A 22,083-nucleotide genomic window follows, 5' to 3' on the forward strand; every position below is an offset into this window, starting at 1 on the left:
CTGTCTCAGCCCATGCTTCATCCTCAGCTGTGGCCCTTGCTTCATTATCAAACACAATTTCTGGAAATTAGGTGAGGAATAGCTGTGTCCCTTTGTAGGAGAGGAAGTCATACCACACAGTCTCTTTTATCGAGGAAAAGGAAAACAAGGGCACATTTTAAGTTTTTGACGATCATGGAGAATTTAACCTTGAAGGTATCACATGAATAAATAGGTGTATTCACCTTGTCTTGGTTGTGACATGAAGTAAAAAAAAAAAAAAAAAAAAAAACCTTCCTTCGGGCCTTCGGGTCTGGTTAAGTCTGGGAGTTAGGCCAGCCTCTGTTGCTACTAGCATAGTTTTTTTTTTACTCCATTTTTCTGACAGAAAGGATATTTTGGACTAAATTGCTAATATGAAGCATGAACATACTTCCAGGTGATTTTCTTTGTTTTATTTACTGAGCTCTATCCCTTAATGTTCAAGTGCATTACATGGTGGAAGTATGGGTCTGAATGGTCACTTTCATGTATTAATGCTTTTAATGTAGCTCAGTCATAAGTGAAATCATATCTAAAAAGACATATGACCTCCCAACTCAATAATTCAATTTTACAAAAATTTTTTTAAATTAAAAAAAAAAACATGGAGTGCTTCACCAATTCATGTGTCATCTTTGCTCAGGGGCCATGCCAATCTTCTCTGTATCATTCTGATTTTAGTATATGTGCTGTCTAAGTCAGCACAACAATTATTAGATGAATACCCACTTGTTTTCCAAAATGTCTAGGCAACAACAAACATCAGCCCATTCCTTTCTTGGTTTCCAAATAACCATTCCTTCCGCCCCCAGCCCCCTGGAATAGCACCTGGGTATGCTTTAGGAAAGTTACCCTTTCCTCATTGGACCCAATTTGATCTAAAGTGCCCTGGCCTGTTCTAGGCAAGAGGCAACCATGTGATCCAAACCAAGCTAACTGGACACCCTGTTGCTGAAATTTGAACTTCAAGCCCGCATAGTCCCGGGGAGGCCATGGTCCTTACATTTGATCATGTTCTGCAAGTTCCACATATTTGATGTGAGTAACCCAGTGTCTCTCCAATCAATTCTTGAAGTCAGAGTTTCTCTAGTTTGAAACAAAAGAACCTTAAATTACACATGTGAGAGTTAAAGCTCAGAGACTGTCAAGGATATTGTGAGGAACACATATGTATGTTACACACACACATTTTTAATGATATATTTTAAAGTGGAAAATAAGCCTTGTAATAATATAATCAGATAAGTTAATTCAAATGTTATGCTTGCCAATCTTACAAAATATTACCTTGGATCATTGTGCAGTATATTTTAATATCTTTAAAGTGGAAAACACCATAATAAAAAATAAAATACAATTCTTCATTTGAATTTTCTCCTATATCCGAAAAGCCCCTTAGGAAAATATTTTAACTAGGCAAACTTGGGAAAAGTTCCAATGAAATAAAACCACCAAAGCCCATGTCTAACTTCCTTATTTCTTTTTCTGAAATGCTAACTTGCATGTAACTGATAATTTACATTTTCATAGGTTGTTAATAAATAAATTATAGGAAATAGGATTCTTTTGTGTAAGAACAATACCAAATGAATTCTCCTTTAACATCTCAGTGGGATGATGGTTTTTTTCTCAGCAAAGTTAAACTCACATTATAAACTTCCCATTATTCTGTAGCAGAATGTTAATTCAAATGCAGAGTAGTTCCTTAATGAGAAGTTAAGATAAAATTCCTGAATGCTTCAAAATCATCTGAGTCAGTACAGTTTTATTTATATTTGATCAATTCTACACATACCCTAATTCCCATCTTGATCAAATATCTATTTTGGATGTTATCATTTATCAATGTCATTTACTAGAAATTTGTTTTGTTTTTGTAAAAATGTGTGTGCAGTGATGGGACATGCAAAAGCAACAGAGACACTTTCTATTCTTTCTATTGTCAAAAGAAAATTATTCTAGCAGCTGTAGGGGTAGGCTCTGAAGCCAGGGAGAGTGAAGTTCCTTTTAATTTCCAACATATTTTTTGGCCTTTCAGTGTCTTCAGAAGTATCATATTTTTACGCAAAGCACAGTAGAGAGTCAGAATTTGGCAATTTATACTGAACAAGATATTAACATATTCAAGTGCTCTAGCAAAATTTTATAAGTTTTCCTTTTTACAAAAATGTATTCTTTCAATAATCAGCAGAATCTAGAATCATTTCCTCTGAAAGGACAAGTAGCCTTTAATTTACTTTTATATTATTTCTAGTTCAATAAGGTTCTAGCAGTTTGACAAAAATCCATCTTTCCCATAAGGCATTAAAGGTTAGTCTCAGAATATAGATTCATTACTAAGAAAACGTACAAAATTAAAATGTATTTTTTTTAAATACAGGAAGTGGAGAGCCAATGTTCTGACTTAAATTAATTTCTTTTTTTCCCAGTTTCATCATGTTTTCCTAAAGAAAATTATCATTAACACTATTCTGCAAACTTTTAACTTTCCTTTGGACATTCTTTCTTGCTTCAGCACCAGATAATTTAACATCTATGTCCTTCACCTCCTCCACCAACTGGGGAGACAGGATGTGTGAAATTGCTTTCCAGTCAAATGAAAAAAAGTCAGGTAAAAATAATTTTTTTGCCGGTTTTTTGTTTGTTTTTTGTTGTTTACCAACAGAAGGAGTCAAGGTAGCTTAAAACCTTTTATCCTAAATCCTTCAAGAGATCCACTTTTATCAGAAAGAATGTAATGAGTGGGTATAGCAACATTTTATAGAAGGAGTATGGTATTTGGAGTCAGGCACAGATTCTGCGCCTGGTTGTACCAGCTGTGAACATGAACAAGGGTGCCTAAACTAGTGAACCTCGGTTTCCGTAACTGAAAAAGGACAACAAGAAAACAGTCTCAGAAGATTTTTGTAAAAACCAATTCATATCACACACGTCACGTTTCTCCCTAGGCGGTGGTTGGGATTTGTTAGCTTCCTTCTGCTTATTGTGATAGTGAAAGAAATTTCTCTCAGGTAACATTTCCCAAAGTGTGCTTGGTAGGCAAGAAAGTGATTTTAACCCAGCTGTGCAGGAGAGGATTCCCTGTCCCCATGAATGTAAGATGTGTTTTGTCCAACTCAGCTTTTACTGTGGGACACTTCTCTTATCTCTTCATGTCACATTGCAAATTGCAAAACGTATATCGTGGATCCGTGTTAAGATGTTATGTTGATAAAGAGAACATACATAGAATTAACACAAAAATCTGATGCAATTCAAGATGAACCTCTGCAAGACAGAGGCATAAAATTCCAAATTCTCTACTAAATTTAGATTTATTAGGCTTATTAAAAGTTAGACCAAACACGGAAAAGGTTATGATACCACATATCATTAAGATTAGCTTCTTGTGGGGTGGGACAGGGTAGAAGGATGAAAAAAGGACGTAAATAAAAAAAGAGGTATACACCTTGATGGGATGGACAGGTGCAGATGATGGGAGGAAGCCCAGCCCCATGAATGGGTGTGATATGCCAAATAAAAGGTGACTCATACAAGGGAAGATCAGTTTGGATGGAATTCCCAGGAAAATCCAACAAGGAGTAACAATGGTGTTCACGGTGAACATGACTGAAAATGGATCAAAGCACGCAGATTGAAAGGGTTATCCTGATCCAGAAAGAGTGAAACAAAATAGAATATCTGGACACATTCTGAAAAAGTTGTACTATAAAGGTAAGGTAATAATCATAAATGTAAAAATAATCCTCATACAAGTTTCCAAGCTAAAAAAAATCAATCGGTCGACAAAGGAACAGTAGAGGGACACCAGCCAATCCTGGACAATGCAACATACAGGAAGATAATGGAGTAGCCCTTGTCTTTTTTTCTTTACATTATACTCTTATTTTTCATTTACATTTTCACTCATCTTTCAGGTATCAATGTAAATAACATACTGAATGTATATAAATAATACACTGAAATTATATTAAATTTTATATAAGTTGCCCTATAATGCCCTAGCAACTTATTATAAGGCAATTATAAATGCCTCATTTCTGGGTCTCCTGGGTGGCTCAGTCAGTTGAGTATCCGAATCTTGATTTCAGCTCATGATGATCACAGAGTCGTGAGATCAAGCCCCACGTCATGCTCTTTGCTTGGCTGGGGTCTGCTTGAGATTCTCTCTCCCTCCCCCTCTGCCCCTCCCTGCCTGCACTCTCTCTGTCAAATAAATAAATCTTTAAAAAATTAAAAAATAAATACCTTATTTCTTAGTAATAAATATTTTCACTTTTAAAAATATATTTAAGTTTTACCATATCTATGGCTAGTTAGAATGCAGCAATGATACTGCAAGGAACCTCTCTCTCCTAGAGTTTATCTTCCAGTTTTGCAAATCTGAATGGTTCATTACTTTTAAAATATACAGGTCACAGTTCAAAGCCAAAGACTAACTGAGTAAGAAGTTTTTATCTTTTAAATCTGAGAGCATTTTACATTTTGGCCATTGCACAAAATCCTTTTTGTAATTTTTATTCTATCTTGCAATTCAGAAGAACTTCAGGTAAAACTCGTATTTCATGTTTATCTACCTTAAAAAAACATATCATGGAAGGAGAAACTAAATCACATTGTGGATATAGAGTTACAAACCTAGCAGAATTACAGCTTTTTATATAATTTTCTAGTTTGTAGGGTCCAGATGAAGCCAAACTTACATATGCCACATTATGTAGGGGAATTTTGGACATTTTAGTCAATATTCCAAAGTCAACCATCTTCAAGCACATTCTTGATATTAATGTCTGCAAGGCACCTCCAGTTTCCAAAAGACAGTTAAATTGTTGATTGGTTTCATCAAGTTCCTAATTAGGTTATTTCAAAAGTAGAACTATGGGGCGCCTGGGTGGCTCAGTCGTTAAACTTCTGCCTTTGGCACAGGTCATGATCCCAGGGTCCTGGGATTGAGCCTTGCATCAGGCTCCCTTCTCAGTGGGAACCCTGCTTCTACCTCTCCGACTCCTTCTGCTGGTCCCCCTGCTCTCTCACTGTCTCTCTCTGTGTCAAATAAATAAATAAAATCTTAAAAAAAAATTAAAAGTATAAATATTCCATATATACACCTGAAGCTATTAAAGTAACAGGAAATTAATGGTAAAAAACATAAAATCTAAATGTTTTTCCTTTATAATCAATCTGTGAAGACAGCATATATATATTAACTATTACATATATTTCTTAAGTAGAGCACTAAATAGATGATGAAAATATTCTAACAAATGTAAATATGAAAGAAGAACTGAGCTTTAGATAAAACTATTTTTTTCATCTGGTAACTTTCTGAAAGTCCTTTTGTACCAATAAACGTGCCACCTGGTAACTTTCAGATTATTTTTTTGTTTTTAAGATTTATTTATTTTAGGGAGAGAGAGAGAGAGAGAGCAGGGGGAGGAGCAGAGATAAAGAGAAAGGGAGAGAATCTCAAGCAGACTCCTAGCTGTGCAAGGCTCTATCCTAGGACCCTAAGTTCATGACCTGAGTGGAAATCAATAGTCAACAGTCTAACCGAATGAGCCACCCAGGAACCCTATTTCAGATTCTTTATGAGGGATATCCAAATTGATTGCTAAGGATGTTACATATCGCTCATAAAACCTAGAAATAGTCATGCCAGTGTGGCTTTTGCATGTTCTTGGACAGAGGATTGCTAGAATCAAAAGGAGAACTCAGAGTGTAGTGAGCTTAAAAAAAATTCTTCTTGCATTCTCATCTAAGCTCCCTTCACAGGCTTCTGATTTGACTAGGCTCTAGGAGTAAGGGGAAAGGAGCTGGCAGACCAAGAGAAGATGCAGGATCAATAGATGAGTTTGAGGAAGGGTGACATCAACGAACACCCATCATCTGACACATCCATGACCAAAACAGATCAGCTTCACTTAGTTGAGAACCCCAGGAACATTACAGCCAGAAGCCAACTTAAGTGCCAATGTCTTTGAAGCCTTGAGGTCCTCTGATAAATTAGCACCTAGGACAAGCTACATGGTAACCATCAACAAGGCCAGCCACAGATAGCGAAATGCTGTCTGAATGGCTCATGGAATGAGTCGTCATGTTCTTAGCACAGAGTTCACAGCCCAAGAAGTTTCTCTGTTCTTTACTAGCATAAGGTCAGCTTTGAGAACCCATAAGAAAAAAATAGCTATCTTTGCTCTGCCATATTGGCATTCACCAAAATCACTGGATTTTCTTCTTTTATTCTTTACAAGCTTTCTTAAGAAAAATAGTTGCCTTTTTTCTTCACTTTTTCATCTACTAACAGTTACTGTCTTTGACTTTTTGAAGATGATACTTGACTGAGGACCTTCTCATATTGACTCTGCACCAGCCATGCTGAGCCAAGTGGCCCTTTCCTCAGAGGGTCAGGACTGTATTCCTAAGCTTTCTAGATGGCTGAGAGCACCTCTGTGAGGCAGACCAGCTGTCAAAAGTCAGAGAGGATCCTTATAAAATATTGAAAAAGAAAATATTGTGACCCAATATACGTGACAAAATCTTGTACGATGAGCTCCCATATACAGGAGCTCAGAAAATATATCACCCATGTAAAAGTCTGAAAAAAAAAATGTTTTAAAGATACTTTGCAGCTAAAGTATATATTCTAGATGGATTAAATAGTAAAAAGAAAAATACGAAACCCTAAAAGCAATATTTACCAAAATGGAAGAAACAACAACTAAAACCAACTTATTCAATCTATAAAATGCAACTATAAATATGTAAATATACATGAGGAAACATGTATGTAAACATAAACCATAAAAATCATAAATACCATATGTGGTATTTACATATAATATATAGGTGACTATTTTAAAAACAATATAAATATGTAAACACTTACAAGAAATACATATGTATATCAAATATGATGGACAATTATCTGAAATGTCTAATGTATAAGTAGTTTTAATAAATCTTTAAAAACACATTTATTTAATAAGTATTTGTTAAGCAATTACGTTCTATGCTATATAAAATGAGCCTGGAATTTTCATATATTACTAGTGAGAATGTAAATTAGTTCAACTTTTCTGGAAAGCAGTTGATGCCATGTATCATGTGTTTTAATAACCCTCCAGTCTTTGATCCCATAAAGTCCTCTTCTGAGAATCTAAAGAGTTGGTAATGTAATCAAAGGTCTACAAGAGAGTTGTTAAATAAATTAGGAAAAATGTAAGAGCCATTTGTCATTATTAAAATTATTTACAAAACTTTAACATATTTGAATGTTTATTTAGCTCTAAGTAAAGAAAAATCACCATTTTAAAAAATGTACTTAGGTTCACAGTTCATTATCTGCAATTCTGAAATTTAGAAACTCCAAGTAATAAAAATTATTTTGTAACTCATTTAATAGCAAAATATGACCTGAATTCATATAAGGCTATTTATAGTCCTTATGTATCTTATTTATTGTAAACTTCAAAATTTAATATTAATGTATTTGATTGAAGGCTCCTACTGTAGCCCACACTGGGGATATTATGTAATATATAGTTTATGCCATATTATCTTTTCATAGCTAATCAATTCTCAATTCCTAAGCATATTTTGGTTCCAAAATTTCAGGTAAGGGATTGAAGACCTATGTACAGACTCAACTAAATATATCTATATAGATATATCCATCTATATATTTATTTTTCATTCTATCTAGATGGATAGATGGAAGGAAGGGAGGAAGGGAGAGAGGGAAGAAGTAGGGAAGGGAAGGGTGAGGATGAGTGCAGGTATGAAAAAGAAGGACTTTTCTAAAATAGTTATTATCTATGAACAGTGGGACTATGGGTGATTTTATTTTCTTTTTAATGTTCTGAATTTTATGAAATAAGCAAGATTTTAGAACAAAGAAAAATTTTAAAAATACAGAAAATTATTTTGGGAGTATTTTATATTACAAGCTCTTCATGGAAAACATAAAGATAAATTTTTTAACCAGTTTGTGTTTGAATCATCACAAGTTTAAAAATAGTGAAGGATATATTAATAGATACTCAGTATAAAAATACACGTATCTATATATATTTAATATTTAATTTTAATTTAGGTTGTGTTTCTGTAGTCATGTAAATATATTATACACACACATACATTATATATGTACAGTTTTCTCTCATGAGATCTACCCTGTCCATTTAAAAAGGCAAAAGGCAACATCTCTTATGCTCTAGATTTTCTCTCATGCTCTTTTTCTCCCCGATTGCACTTACTACCTTCTATCATAGTATATTTACTAATTTATCATGTTTATCACTCCTGCTAGAGTGGATCTTTTCTCTGTTTTGTTCACAAATGTATCTCAAGCACCTAGAACAGTGCCTGGAACATATTAGGCATTCAGTGCATATTTGCTGAATTAATTAAGATACATGTAATTCCAAAATACCCAGTAACAAAGAGAACAACACTCATTTTAGTAATTCATAGAATGTCAGACGTCTCAGAATCATATTATCTGAAAGGAGCTTGAGTTCTCTTCAGTATAGATAAATATGGCTTAGCTGAATATGGTTTTAGGACATTACTCACTTTCTAAAGGTTTTCCACTGAAGAACCTCTAATGGCAAAGCAAAAATGAAAATGTTGGCAACACAGACAGTTTTTGGAAGATTTCCATCATAGGTAAGAAAAATTTAAGACAATGTTGCCATCGTGATATCTATTTGTTTTCATATATAAATATTGACTAAAATTGAGATGTCAGAAAGATATGCCATGCATATTCTGTGACTCCACTCTATTTATATTCCAGACATTCCATATTTCTTAAGGAATATGCATTCTGTGGTTTTAAGACTTGAGAAAATAGTTTCTTCCTATTTTAAAATCTTAAGAACTTATTCCTAATGATGTTAGACTGCAATATCATACATTGTCAATAGGTGCCACCACTTCACAGAATTTACCAGAGTGAACAAATTCTTTAGTTCAATGTCCATAAGTTAATTAGTACATTTAAAAAGGAATATCATAAAGTAGAAGATGCATTGAATAACTTTATTTAAAATAAGGATATTTTCCAATGGGAATCTAAGAGAAGTAAATTTGCATAGATAAATACTACCAAAAAAGCTTTGTGAAATTTCATAAACTCCATGGAGGATAATGGATTCATCTTAGGAAAGCACCCATTATTTTCCTTATGTTCCTGGAGTTTAGGATACTAAACTTGTTATTACGACAGATTATGCCACATTCAAACTTGAAATTTTTTTAAATAAAAAGATATGATTGTTTCCAAACATATTTAAATCACTCTCTTTTTCATTTCAAAATTTTATTTAAATTCTAGTTAGTTGTCATGTATAGTAAAATTGGTTTCAGGTATAGAATTTAGTGATCCAACACTTACATATAACAGCGCTCATCTAACAAGTGCCCACCTTAATACCCATCACCCATCTAGCAACCCCCTGCCCACCTCCCTCCATCAACCCTCAGTTTGTTCTCTATAGTCAAAAGTCTCTTATGGCTTGCTTTCCTCTCTTTTTTTTTTTTCCTTCCCTTGTGTTCACCTGTTTTGTTTTTTAAATTCCATATATGAGTGAAATCATGATATTTGTCTTTCTCTGACTTATTTTGCTTAGCATAATACATCTTAGTTCCATCCATGTCATTGCAAATGGCAGGATTTCATTCTTTTGATGGCTGAGTAGTATTCCATTGTGCGAGTATATATACTTTATATATATATATATATACACATATATATATGTGTGTGTATATATATATGTATATATATATATAAACAGTTATATGCATTTCCATCATTTGGCTATTGTTGATAATGCTGTTATAAACATCAGGATGTTTGTGCCCTTCTGAATCAGTATTTTTGTATCTTTGGTTAAATACCTAGTAGTGTAATTACTGGGTCATAGGGTAGTTCTACTTTTAACTTTTTGAGGAATTTCCATACTGTTTCCAGAGTGGCTAACAGATACTTGGAAAGATGCTCACCATCACTCATCATCTGGGAAATATAAATCAAAACCATGATGAGATACCACCTTGCACCTGTCAGAGTGGCTAAAATTAACAACACAGGAAACTAACAGATGTTGGCAAGGATTGGAGAAAGGTGAACCCTCTTACACTTTGGAAATCATTTTCTCTTTTTAAAGAAAAAAGTAATAATGGCAAAATGTTGTGGTGGAAAACACATGGGATTTGGAGTTAGAAAGACATAGGTTTGATGCCAGCCTTTCCACTTACTACTTGGACAATCTTTTTTTTTTTTTTTAAGATTTTATTTATTTGACAGAGAGAGATCACAAGTAGAGAGAGAGAGAGAGAGAGAAGGAAGCAGGCTCCCAGCCTAGCAGAGAGCCCAATGCGGGACTCGATCCCAGGACCCTGAGATCATGACCTGAGCCAAAGGCAGAGGCTTAACCCACTGAGCCACCCAGGCAGCCCCACTACTTGAACAATCTTAAACAATTTACTTGACCTTTTCTTTTTTGTTAACTCAGGGTTTGTATATCTTAATTGCAAGGCTTACACATCTGACAGAGTTTTTGGAAGATTAATAATGCATATAAATCACCTGGAGGCATTCAAAAGTTAGTAATTATTAGCTGCAGTCATGTTTCAGCAAAGCCTCAGAAACTACATTATTACCATGGCATAAATATGGTGGTGTTGAATGTTATTATTAATAGTTGTAATATTAAGTTATAATAGGTCCTAATCCACTATGAATCTAACATTTAAGAGATAATATATTTCCATATCAGATCAACTTCCATTTAGCTTTTCTATTCTCTCGTTGGACTCTGAATATGTACTTAGATTTAACTAATCTGGTGACTAAATGAGGTAGGAAAAAAGACTCATTCCAAATATCAGACGCAAAGGCACTTAAAGCAATGGACCTCCATGGCCCTGTACATGTATTTCTCCTCCTGCTCTCAGGACACCCCAAGTTAGGCCATATCATCATTGTAGGTCAAAGTTCAAGGGTTGAAGAAATGAAGTAAAAGAACATCCCCTTCCCCAATCCCACCCTTGACATGATAAACCGCTTCAGCCTAGAGTCCCTTATAGAATTTTTCCCAGGCCCAGAGAACCAGAAAACAAAAGACTGCAGAGGTGACATCCTCACATAAAATGACCTCAGAAACTTCTGGGCAGGCTTGGACCTGACCAAGGAGAATAGGAAGGACCCCTGCTACTGAGGGTATCATTCCCAACATGCTCTATGCCACTGCCGCCATCTGCAGAGCACATCCCGACAAGTGGCTGATCATGGACTGTATACAGCATGAGCATGGGTGAAGCACTGCCCAACAGTGATGTCTGCGTGAGTTTGCCAGGGCTACTGCAAAGTGCCACACACTGGGTGGCTTCAGAGACAGAAGCTTCTCGTCCCACAGGTCTGGAGGCTGGTGATCTGAGATCAAGGTGCCAGCAAGCTTGTCTGCTCTGAGGGATGTGAGGAAGGATCTGGTCCTTGCCTATCCCCTAGTTTGTGGTGGTTAATTGACCATTTTGGGGTGTTCTTTGGCTTGTAGAAATATCAGTTCATTTTTGTCTTTATCTTCACATGGTCTTCTCCCTGGGTGCATGTTTGTGTTCAAATTTCTCTTTTTTTATAAGGACGTTAGTCATACTGAATCAGTGATTCACCCAACTCCAGCGTGAGTTCATCCTAAGTTTATTTATATCTGCAGTGACCCCATTTCTGAATAAAATTGTATTGTGGGGTACTAGGGTTAAGACTTTAACATATAAATTTTGAGAAGGCGCAATTCAACGCATACAGTGTCCCCTTTAGAAATGGCTCCAAGATACCCTGATTCTATGGTCTGAAGATTTGTGTCCCTTTCCAAATTCCTATGTTGAAAACCTGAAGTCGAAAGTGATGGTATTAGGGCCTTTGGGAGGTGATAAAGTCATGACAGCAGAGTCCTCATGAATGGGATTTGTGCCTTCACAAGAGGCTCCAGAGAGCTAGCTTGTCTTTCTACCATGTGAGGACACAGAGAGAAACAGGTAGAAGTTATACAACTCAGAAGAAGGGTCTCACCAGAACACAACTCTGCTGGCACACAAATCCTGGATTTCAGCCTCCAAACTATGAAAAATAAATTCCATGTGGCACTGACTGAAGATAAGGAGAAAATCTACCTTAAAGGTGCCAAAGTTAAGGCTAGAATTCTTACTTGGCAAGTTGGAGAGCTAGCGTTGAGTAATGGCAATAGATATTCTGAAAGAGGCAGACATCTTGCTTTAATGAAAGAAACAACTTCTGTAGGGAATCCCTTCACAACAACAAAAACGAAGCCAGAAAAATGGCAGTCACCATCGCTGTGTCATTTCTGGCCTCCAGGACCCTCATCTTGCAGTTTTTTTTCTTCAGGTTCTATCCCATTTGTTTCACAGTACTTTTCAACACATTATTTGGTTGAAAAGAGAAAAACAAATTCATGCATGATATCCTCAGGCTTTCCTAATGAAAATGGTCTTTCAATAATGACCATCCGGTTTTGAATCAGGTCTTTTTCTTGGACTTACTTAGGATGAACACATTTTCTGAAAGAGAAGCAGAGGGAATGACTGTAGGGACCAGGTCTTCCTCCACAGTGGAGAAGCCCAAATATTCACAAAAGCTAAGAGCATAAGGGTGCTGAGCACATGGTGAGTTCTTAAAAGAACACCAGCTGCTTGACTGAAGTGGGCTCGGAGTAGGTCTTTCCGGATCAGTCCATCTGTGATTTGCGCTTACCTGGCTCTAGCCCACATGCAGAGTGAAGAATGGCGACCATGCAAATACTTGCATCGTGGGAAGAGGGCTAATCGAGGTGCCTTTGTGTATACAGTGAAATAGCACTCTACATTGGTCTTAGTGTTTTGCATTTATATGGGCACATTCAAGACATCACTCCACACCAGCCTAGCATGTAACTAGAAGGGGAACAAACACATTTTTTCCAGTATGACAGAGCCATAACTAAAGGGTGCCATGGAGGCTATGTCACATTGATCTCAGCTAGTCTTTATTTTACCATCTGGCTCCTTTTCTAGGGCTCCCTCAAAAGGGATACCCCTAACTAACCCATCAGGGCCTTCTCTCCCATACATCAGTCCATGTAGAAACAACAAAGGAAGTCAATTGTGCTGATTTTCTGTGTAAGGCCCCATACCAGGCTTGTTAGCAGAAGCCTCCTCCTTCACCCAGCCTGGCTGGCCTCCCCTGCGCAGTCAGGAGTCTTCATTTAAGTCCCTTTTAATGAGAGGAGCGGCTGGAACTCAATAGGCCCAACCTTCCTCTTAAAGGGACTGAGCCCCACCCTCCCACCACAGCTACTTCCAACAGCATTCCTAATAAGACTCTGTAATGTTTCCTATGATACTTATTCAGCGCCTCCACATTTTTATTTTTGGAACCAACAGTGCTATTTTTCAGAATAAGTGTTACGTTAAAATTGTCCATTTGAAATAGGACCCTATCACCTACTGCTTTCCCAAATTAGCTTGTAGAATGAAGGCCACACATTAATAGGCTGGTTTCTATACGTAATATATAGTAGTGAAGGCTTGGTCGCTCACAGATGAATATTGGAAACCCCTTCACCAGTTCGAGCTTATTCCATAGGAGATCTAATCTACTTATCATTTCATTGGGTTAAACCTGTTCACTGAGGAGATGTGTTCAGCAGTCAAAGAAAGAAGAACAGCGTCTAACAGCTACTTCAGTTTCCAATTATTTCAGTGATTTATTTGGAGCCGAAGAAGCCACTTAATCTAAGAATGCTTAAGTAATGCACGGGTAAGCTGTAGCTTGCTGAATCTCAGTGGTAGTTCTTTTGATTTAGGATCCGTGCGAGTTCCCAGACCTGCTTGTGGACATCACCAGGAAGTCTATTCTGTGCTGGTCTCTTTGTGCTTGTCTCCAGCCGACAGTGTTCTTCAAACACAGTGGCGTGTTCAAACATATATATAGCGCAGAGTGTGCTCTGATTGGTGACTGGAGCAAAGACATGGCCTCAGATTTACCTGTAAGAAATCTTTTTAATCATCTAATAGAAAATTAAAAACAAACGTTTGTATTTTTCACGTCCTCCATTTGCTTGGCATGACCCAATCAGTCTTGCCTAAAATGATAATCAACTCTCTCCCACGGAGGTAAAATTTATCAAACACTCCCATATTGCACATGTCGTCTTGTGTGTGAAATCTTTGGGAAGCCGGCTGGGCAGAATTGGCGTGATCTCTTCACGGCAGCATGAGAGGGGCTCCCATTTCCTCAAGTGTTGTCTTAACCCAGTGGCTTGACCACAATACTTCAGGAGCCCTCTAAAAGCTGTGACTTTTGCCATTTACACACTGATTTCCTCATTGTAAGAAATGACGTTATTAATGTTTACAAACAGTGGTTCTCAAAGTGTGGTCCCAGACCAGCTGCATCTGCATTTGCTGGGCACTTGTTTATTAGAAACACAAATTCTTGGGTCATACCACAGAGGTTGAATCAGAAATTCCAGGAGTGGGAGTCTACCAATTTGTTTGAACAATCCCTCCAGGGGTCTGGTGCATGCTGAGCTCTCATGGGTGAGATACTTAGCAGATGGCAGATTTTACCTGCACGTGAAGTAGATAACATAAGGAGTCTCTTGTTGTTGAAAGTCTTAATAAAGCAATGCACAGAAGACGCTATATCAGCTTTTTTCAGCCTTTTGCCTTTATTCCAGAAATGGTGAAATTTCAATATTTTGTTTTCACCCAAATCCATTTTTAACACATGAATCATATTCTCTGACACCATAAGCCCTGTTGAAAAGATGAGGGTGAAAAATTCTAGGCCATGGGAACACCAGAGATATGACAGCAGGCCTGTTTCCCCCAAAAGGACCCGCAGGCTATGGGCCTCTTTTAATATTTTAAAAATACAAATCTCCATGTGCAGGATTTTCTTTCTCTTCATTACTGAAGCTAAATCTCTCATTCAGAATGGGTTTTGCCCAAGGACTTTGGTCTCCTAATAGGCTTTCCTCTCGAAGCAAAGTTTCTTTAATCCTCTCAGGTCAACTCTAAATACAGCCACTCTAATCATCTTTTCTGTTGTTGTTTATGGACTTGAAATGCCAGTCATTCCCTTTGATCTTTTCACATGAGTCCCCAAGTTCAGGTCTGGAGCCTGCATGTCCTGCGGTCATCTTCGGGCAATTTGGTCCTGTGTGGTCTTCTCTGTTCATTGACTATCTTCACCTAAGCTATTATTTTATAAGTGTCCTTCGACTGGTCCTTTGGGTCCCTTATCTTTGCCTTTTTCTGGCATCTATTTAATATCTGGCAGCATTGCCTGTAAGTAGGTAAGCTAAAGAGCTGTCCACAGTGACAGGGTAGATCCAAGACAGGGTGAGATGAGGACAGTCCCCTTGTGGATAAGGCATTTTAACAAAGCAACTGTGTGTGAAAGAAGATTGAGGTTGCTGAGGAGAAGAGACCATTGGTAGAAGTCGGCTTGGCCAAGATGGCGCCATGGCTTCACCATTGTTCGTGTGTTCTGAGTGTTCCGACCCACCTCCAATTCCACCTCCCACTCCCTGCTTTGCACATCACTTCCACCCTTGGCACACCCCATGCCTCTGTGCAAGCTACAAAAGAAAGTGATTCCTTTGAGCAGACCAATGATGAAAAGATACACAGGACAGACATTCTGCAAAGGGGCCCTACCAAATGAACAAAATAGGTGACTCTTCCTTCAGGTTAAGGTAGTCCTCAGGACTCAGGAAGTGAGGTAGGGGCTGGATTTCAAGCCCCCTCGCCACCACCACCTGTACTCAAACTTTGTTTCATGCTAACACTGCACAACCCAACCCATGGTGCTCTTGTCTTTTTTCCCATTACTTACTGCTCTGTCTGAAGCCATGGTTCCCAAAGTATAATTCTTGGGCCAGGGCACTATGACCTAGAAATAGGTTAGAAACACTAATTCTCGAACTGAGTTATAGACCTTCTGCCTCAGCAAACAGCAATCTGTGTTTCCATAAGCTCTCCAGATGATTATGATGCACTCCTGACTTTGGACACACTAGAAGATGCCTGGTATTTTCTATCACTACTGCCTGACAGGTACTCAGTAAATGTGTAGTGTGTTTATTGGTTGGGTGAATAAATAAATTTTCCATCAAAATTAAACTCGAGCATCCTTCCACCACCGCCCTTGAGAATAGCCTCCTTCAGCCTCCATCTTATCTGGCCGTGCCCCTTCACAGGGTTCTGTATCACTGTGTGATGAGATGTAAAGCACTGTAGAAAATCATTGGCTTACTTGGCTCTTTCCATGGCTTCAAATGGCACTACTTGAGGTAAGAACTGTGTTTCTTGACTTCATTTCTGTACCCTCAGCCCAGTGCTTGCTCCACAATAGTAACTCAATTCTCACGAAAAAGAAGCAAAGGAGGAAGACACAAAGAAACAACCAGGCAGAGAGTAAAGTAGTCACCAGCCAGGAAATGGTGCCTCTCCAAAGGGTCCTGGACTAGCTGTTTTCTTTGTAAAAAATTCCAATCAATTCAAAAACTCATGCTTGAAAAGGTCTTTTCTTATTATGCCTGAAATAATGTGCCCTTTCCTCTTGTTCAGTGGTTTTGCTTACTCTTAATTAAATAATAAAATTTTTTTATTAAAATATTTAAGCCCCCTGTGATTTGTCAAGGGCAGCATTTGCTTCCATTTCTAGATCTACTTGGGAACAGGATAAAGGAATGAAGATGGCTGAACGTTTGAGATGCTAATCCAGTTAGCAGCAGGAGTCTAAGAGTACTGGAAAGTTGGCCTTATATGGGCGAAACTCCAGAGCAAGAATGTGTGACACTTGCAGAAAATGGTCCCAGCACTTTCCTCTTCAGACAACTGCCTCTCAAGTCACCCAAAGGCCATTTTTATTAGAGTTATGGCCCTTCATTTCCCCTTCCATGGCCCTCTTCAGCACAGCATGTGAAGGATTAGCTCCTACATCTCTACAAGTATTCTACCATAGACCAACAATACCCCAAGAAACAAGGTTTTTTTACTTGTTTTAGTCCACTAGGGCCATCATAGCAAAACACATCAGAAATGCATTTTCTCAGAGTTCTGAAGATGAATGTGTCCATATGTTTGGTTTCTTCTTGGTTTGCAGATGGCCACCTTCTCCTTGTGGCCTCACATTGTCCTGCCTCTGGTATGTGAGCATCCCTGGTATCTCTTTGTGTGTCCAAATTTTCTTTGCTTATAAGGATACCAGATTGGATTAGGGTCCACTATAGTGACCTCAATTTAAATTAATCTCCTCTTTAAAAATCTTATCTCCACATACATTCATATTCTGAGGTACTTACTGGAGGTCAGGGCTTCACCTTATGAATTGAGGGGGAAGGGGAACATAATTCAGCCCATAATGCAGCCAAAAGCAATATATCTTGTCTCCTGTTCCTGGATTGAGTTGGAAGCAGGTTCAGCTATTAATAAGGATCTTAACAGGCAAATCAATACACTTTCTTAGGTAGATTGATGCCCTATTTGTATACTCTTTTCCCTTTGATTATCTGTACTCAGACTTGGCTGAATCCTTGGATCCCGGCTCAGTCCCCAAAATTTTCAAGCTTTATCCTCTGACTTTTCTGGATATGTTACAAGTGCATAGTTTGCTCCAGTCCACTGCTCCTAATTTTATTTGAAATCTTTGACCATTCCTCAAAACTCCTTCATCGTCAATAAAGTCTTTTATATTTTTGTTTGTTTGTTTGTTTGTTTTTTCTTTTCTTTTTTTTTGTTTTTTCCTAGAGAGAGAGTAGGCAAGCAGGGGTGCGGGGTAGGGAGAGCAAGAGAGAGAATCTTAAGCAGGCTCCACACTCAGCATGGCACCCTACACAGGGCTGGATCTCACAACCATAAGATCATGACCTGAGACAAAATCAAGCTTAACCAACTGAGCCACCCAGGTGCTCTTCTCTTTCATCTTAATTATAGTAAAATACACATAACATAAATTTTAACATTTTTTAGTATTCAGTGTCATTAAGGACATCCACAATGCTATATAACCATCACCACTATCTATTTCCAGAATTGTTTCTATTAACCCAAACTGTACTCATTAAACAATAATTTCCTGTATCTCCCCATTCCCCAGCCTCTGGTAACCTCAATTCTGCTTTCAGTATTTGTGAATCTGCCTATTCTAGGTTCCTCAATAAGTAGAATCATATAATATTTGTCCTTTTGTATATGGCTTAATTCACATCATGTTTTCAAAGTTCATACCTATTGTAGCATAAACCAGAACTTCAGTCCTTAAAAAAAAAAAGAAAGAAAGAAAGAAAGAAAGAAAGAAAGAACTTCACTCATTTTAAAGGCTGAATAATATTCCATTGTATGTACATTCCACATTTGTTTATCCATTCACCTGCTGATGGACACTTAGATCGTTTCCACCTTTTGGCTATTGTGAATAATGCTGCTGTGAATAGTAAAACTTTTTCTGAATAGAGTACTGCAGTGGTTTCAACCGCTTTCCATGAATTTCTATTAGTTTTATATATCAGCATTTCATTTGAGGGTGAAAATAATAGTTTCATTGGTAAAGCAGAGCAAACTAACGATTTGAAGTGAGACAGGAAACGCCATTCTGCCTCCTATTTTCTGTGTGAACTTGGGAGAGTAATGTAATTCCTATAGGCCTCAAGTTTTTTTTATCTGTTAAATGGATCAATGTAATAATTTCTGTTGCCCAGAGTGTCGTGAAATGAAGAAGACAACATATGGAAGTCCCTGATAGAATGTTTGGTGCCAAGTAAGGTAAGAGTGACTAGTAGTCGTTGGTTTTCTTTCCAAATGGCCCTATACTCCAGTCCTTACATTTCTAAACTAACCTAGCTGCTTCCTTTATCCCATTGCCACAGGTTGGAGCTTTGTTCCCGCTTTTTTCTCTCATCGCTCTTAAGAGTTTGATTTCAGTCTCTTGCATAGATCACAATAACACTCCTTAATTTTCTAACCTGTTTACCATTTCATTAAAAGGTCTAGCCAGCAAGTTTATCTTCAAGTCTAGTTTATAAATTCCACTATAGAGAAAGATCATTAGAGAATATATTATAGAAATTCAAAACCATTCATGTCTGTCTGAATTATTTTGAGGCTCATATACTGAAAAGTACTTCTGTGGTATCAAAGACAGTTGGTAAGACTCCCTCCATCCTGGTGAAAGGGCAACGATAGTTAACTTCTGAGACCCAGAGGGAAGACTTCCAAGGACCAAATCCCTAAACCACTATTTTACAATTGCAAAGTGGCGTTTTGTCACCACACATATATATGGGAATCCCAGGAGGGCTACAAGCTCACATGCCTAAATTGAGAAAAACATCAGGAGGCCCTGGGATTGGTTCCAATGTGAACAAAAGAGGTACAGAAACACTACTTAACATAAGACTACCTTGGTGCTCAGTTTGTCTGCTCTGGGTTGAGCCAGTCATAGTCAAGTCATAGAAGGGATAAAAGGGAGCCAGAAATGCCCTGCCTTAATGCAAAGAGCCTTGCACCTGAAAATACAATCTGCACATTTTAAAAGGTTTACTCAGACCTTAATCATTTTAATTTTTAAACCAAGCTAAAAGTAAATAATGATTCAATCAACCGTTTTGGTCTTTTGAAATGAAATTCATGATAGGTCTATTCACAGCCATTCCCAGAAGAGTCAGGTTTTAAGTTCAGCAGGAAAACAATGACAAGAACTGTGACTTCAGGCTCACTTTATTCCAAGTGCTTCGAAGTTTACTCTTAGGCCTTCAGTCAGCTTTTGGAGATCATGGAACTAACTAGAAGTGACACTGCCAGACCAATTAAAAAACCCAACAATGTTAATACTTAAAAATACGTCCAGATGATTAATATTCGAATGAATCATCTAAATAAATTGGATATTTTGCTATTGTGTTGCAAATTAAGCCATTCTCAGAGGTCAAGTTTTTATATGCCCAGTGGTTTGTAGTGCCAATGATATTGGTAGGTAGACCCTCTCGTGCCCTAGGACTAAAGCAGGGGTCGGTATCCCAGGTTCTAGAAAGGGACCAGCACCTACCTGAAGTGGAAGCCAATAAATGCTGTTGCTGAAATGAATAAATTAATGAACGATCTCCATTGTTTTACGTTTGAAAGCTCTTCTACCAAACTCATCTCAGTCACTCCAGTGCTATCGAGCTCAGTCCTCTACACTGTTTAAATGAGTCCAGTCTTTGCTGATTTCTCTTGTGTTCTTAAACACAGGAGAGTGTTTTCTTTACAAGTAGACATTTTTGTTTTCCAACGTAATATTTGGTTTCTAATTCATTGCTTGTGGATTTAAGGTTTTAAAACAAAGTACCTCTGCTATTATTTCAGTTATTTTCTTCTAATGCTGATCTTGTTAAAAGGGAAAACAAAAACAAAACCCAACATTTGGAATCAAAGGTTTGTTGCTAAGTAAAATGTCCACTAGATGGAACTATTGTTTCAAAAGAATGAGAGCAATGCCTAGAAAAGAGCCCATTTCTAAAAACTTTCTCACTGAAAGTTACATCATAAAAACTGATAATGCCCATTCTTTTAATTTTTTTAACTGTTTTTTTAACAAAAACGACATTAGCACTTAAAATGAATGCCGTTTGACAGCTTAGCTCTGAAAACCTTTGCATCTGTAAGACTTTTTTAGTTAAGATGTCTCAATACTGAGTTCTAATTTTTTTTTAATTTTTCCCATATATTTCACCAGTTTAATGGAAATATCTTGGTTGTAAAATCTGTCTTAAAATAAGAAGCCTGGGAACTTGCTTAATGAGTCAGAAATAATTCACAGAGCTTAAATAAAAACCCTAAAGCTAAAGGGCTTGCAAAATATATATATATATAAAACCCCTCAAGTGTGGGAACACACACACACACACACAGATTAAATGCGAGTGTCTATTAGGTATGTCTGTCAAGTGCTCAAAAACATGGTATTGTTGTGCATGCACATACTCTTGTCCAGATTACACAACTGTATTTAAAGGGCCTATTTTACTATTTGCTAATGCAAATGGCATAGTAAAATTGCAAATTATTTTTCCACTCCTGTTTGCAGTTGCTGACATGAATGTAAAAATTCTCTTTATTAACTGAAATTTGTCATGATTTGCCCTTAGTTTAGCATACTTAAGACAGCTTCCAAGGCATTTTTGTTATTTTCTTACTACAATTTTTATGACTAATATTTTTAAAGCATTTGCTTAATGTCTTATGGCATATTATGTGTTATATTTAAACATAGCTTTTTGGGTTAATTATTAACTTCTCTTTAAGAAGTGTAATTTGGAGGAAGCCAAGTTATGATGCCATAGAAAAGCATTTTAGTTTGAGGCTTCAAACCTCCAACTTAATGACAAGCTTCCTCTACAAGTCACCCCATAAGTGTAATACTTTCAACAATTGATAAAGAGAAATCAATCAGTCCCTCCACAAACTCTTTATAATCAGAAATATCAAAGACTGGTTATTTCATACAGCAAGTCTGAGTCACCATGATGTCATTGAAAATACTTTGGTTCTTTTTTCTCTAGGAAGGCAGAAGGAAGTTTTTTAAAAAATTAAACTCAAATAGAATACCTTCTTAAAGGGTTTTTCAAGACCCTCACTACTGAAAAATATCTTTAACATTTTAAGAGTAAATATTCTTCCTTGGATAATTTACTTGACAGTAAAATTTAGTAAAGAAATGAAGGTTCTCAAAAACTAATATAGTAATTTTATATCCTTCACTTAAATCATTCATCAAAATGAAGTTTCAAATATTAGGTTTTGATTATTATATGCACAAATACAAAAGCAGTTCACACTTCATTAAATTTACTTTTGAAACATTTAGAAGCTTATTTTCCAGTCCTAAGACTAGCAAACTAAATTCACTTATGAGGGGATTGTGGGCCAGATTGTTATAGAAATGACTGCACGCCGTTGATGTTTGGTTTAAATAGTAGACATAGAGCTGAAGGCAGCCTCCTCACATGATTTTTA

At 37.1% G+C, this 22,083-nt stretch overlaps 1 non-coding gene across 1 annotated transcript; it reads right to left on the reverse strand.

Annotated features, from left to right (window-relative positions):
* Window positions 1–619: 619 nt before the first annotated feature.
* On the reverse strand, window positions 620–726 carry LOC116871626. The gene has a single exon (XR_004383454.1). It is a non-coding gene; the product is annotated as a U6 spliceosomal RNA (small nuclear RNA).
* Between the last annotated feature and the right edge of the window lie 21,357 nt (window positions 727–22,083).

The sequence above is a fragment of the Lontra canadensis genome, unplaced genomic scaffold (assembly GCF_010015895.1).
Source record: "Lontra canadensis isolate GAN:19392208 unplaced genomic scaffold, GSC_riverotter_1.0 scaffold1, whole genome shotgun sequence".
Classification (NCBI taxonomy): domain Eukaryota; kingdom Metazoa; phylum Chordata; class Mammalia; order Carnivora; family Mustelidae; genus Lontra; species Lontra canadensis.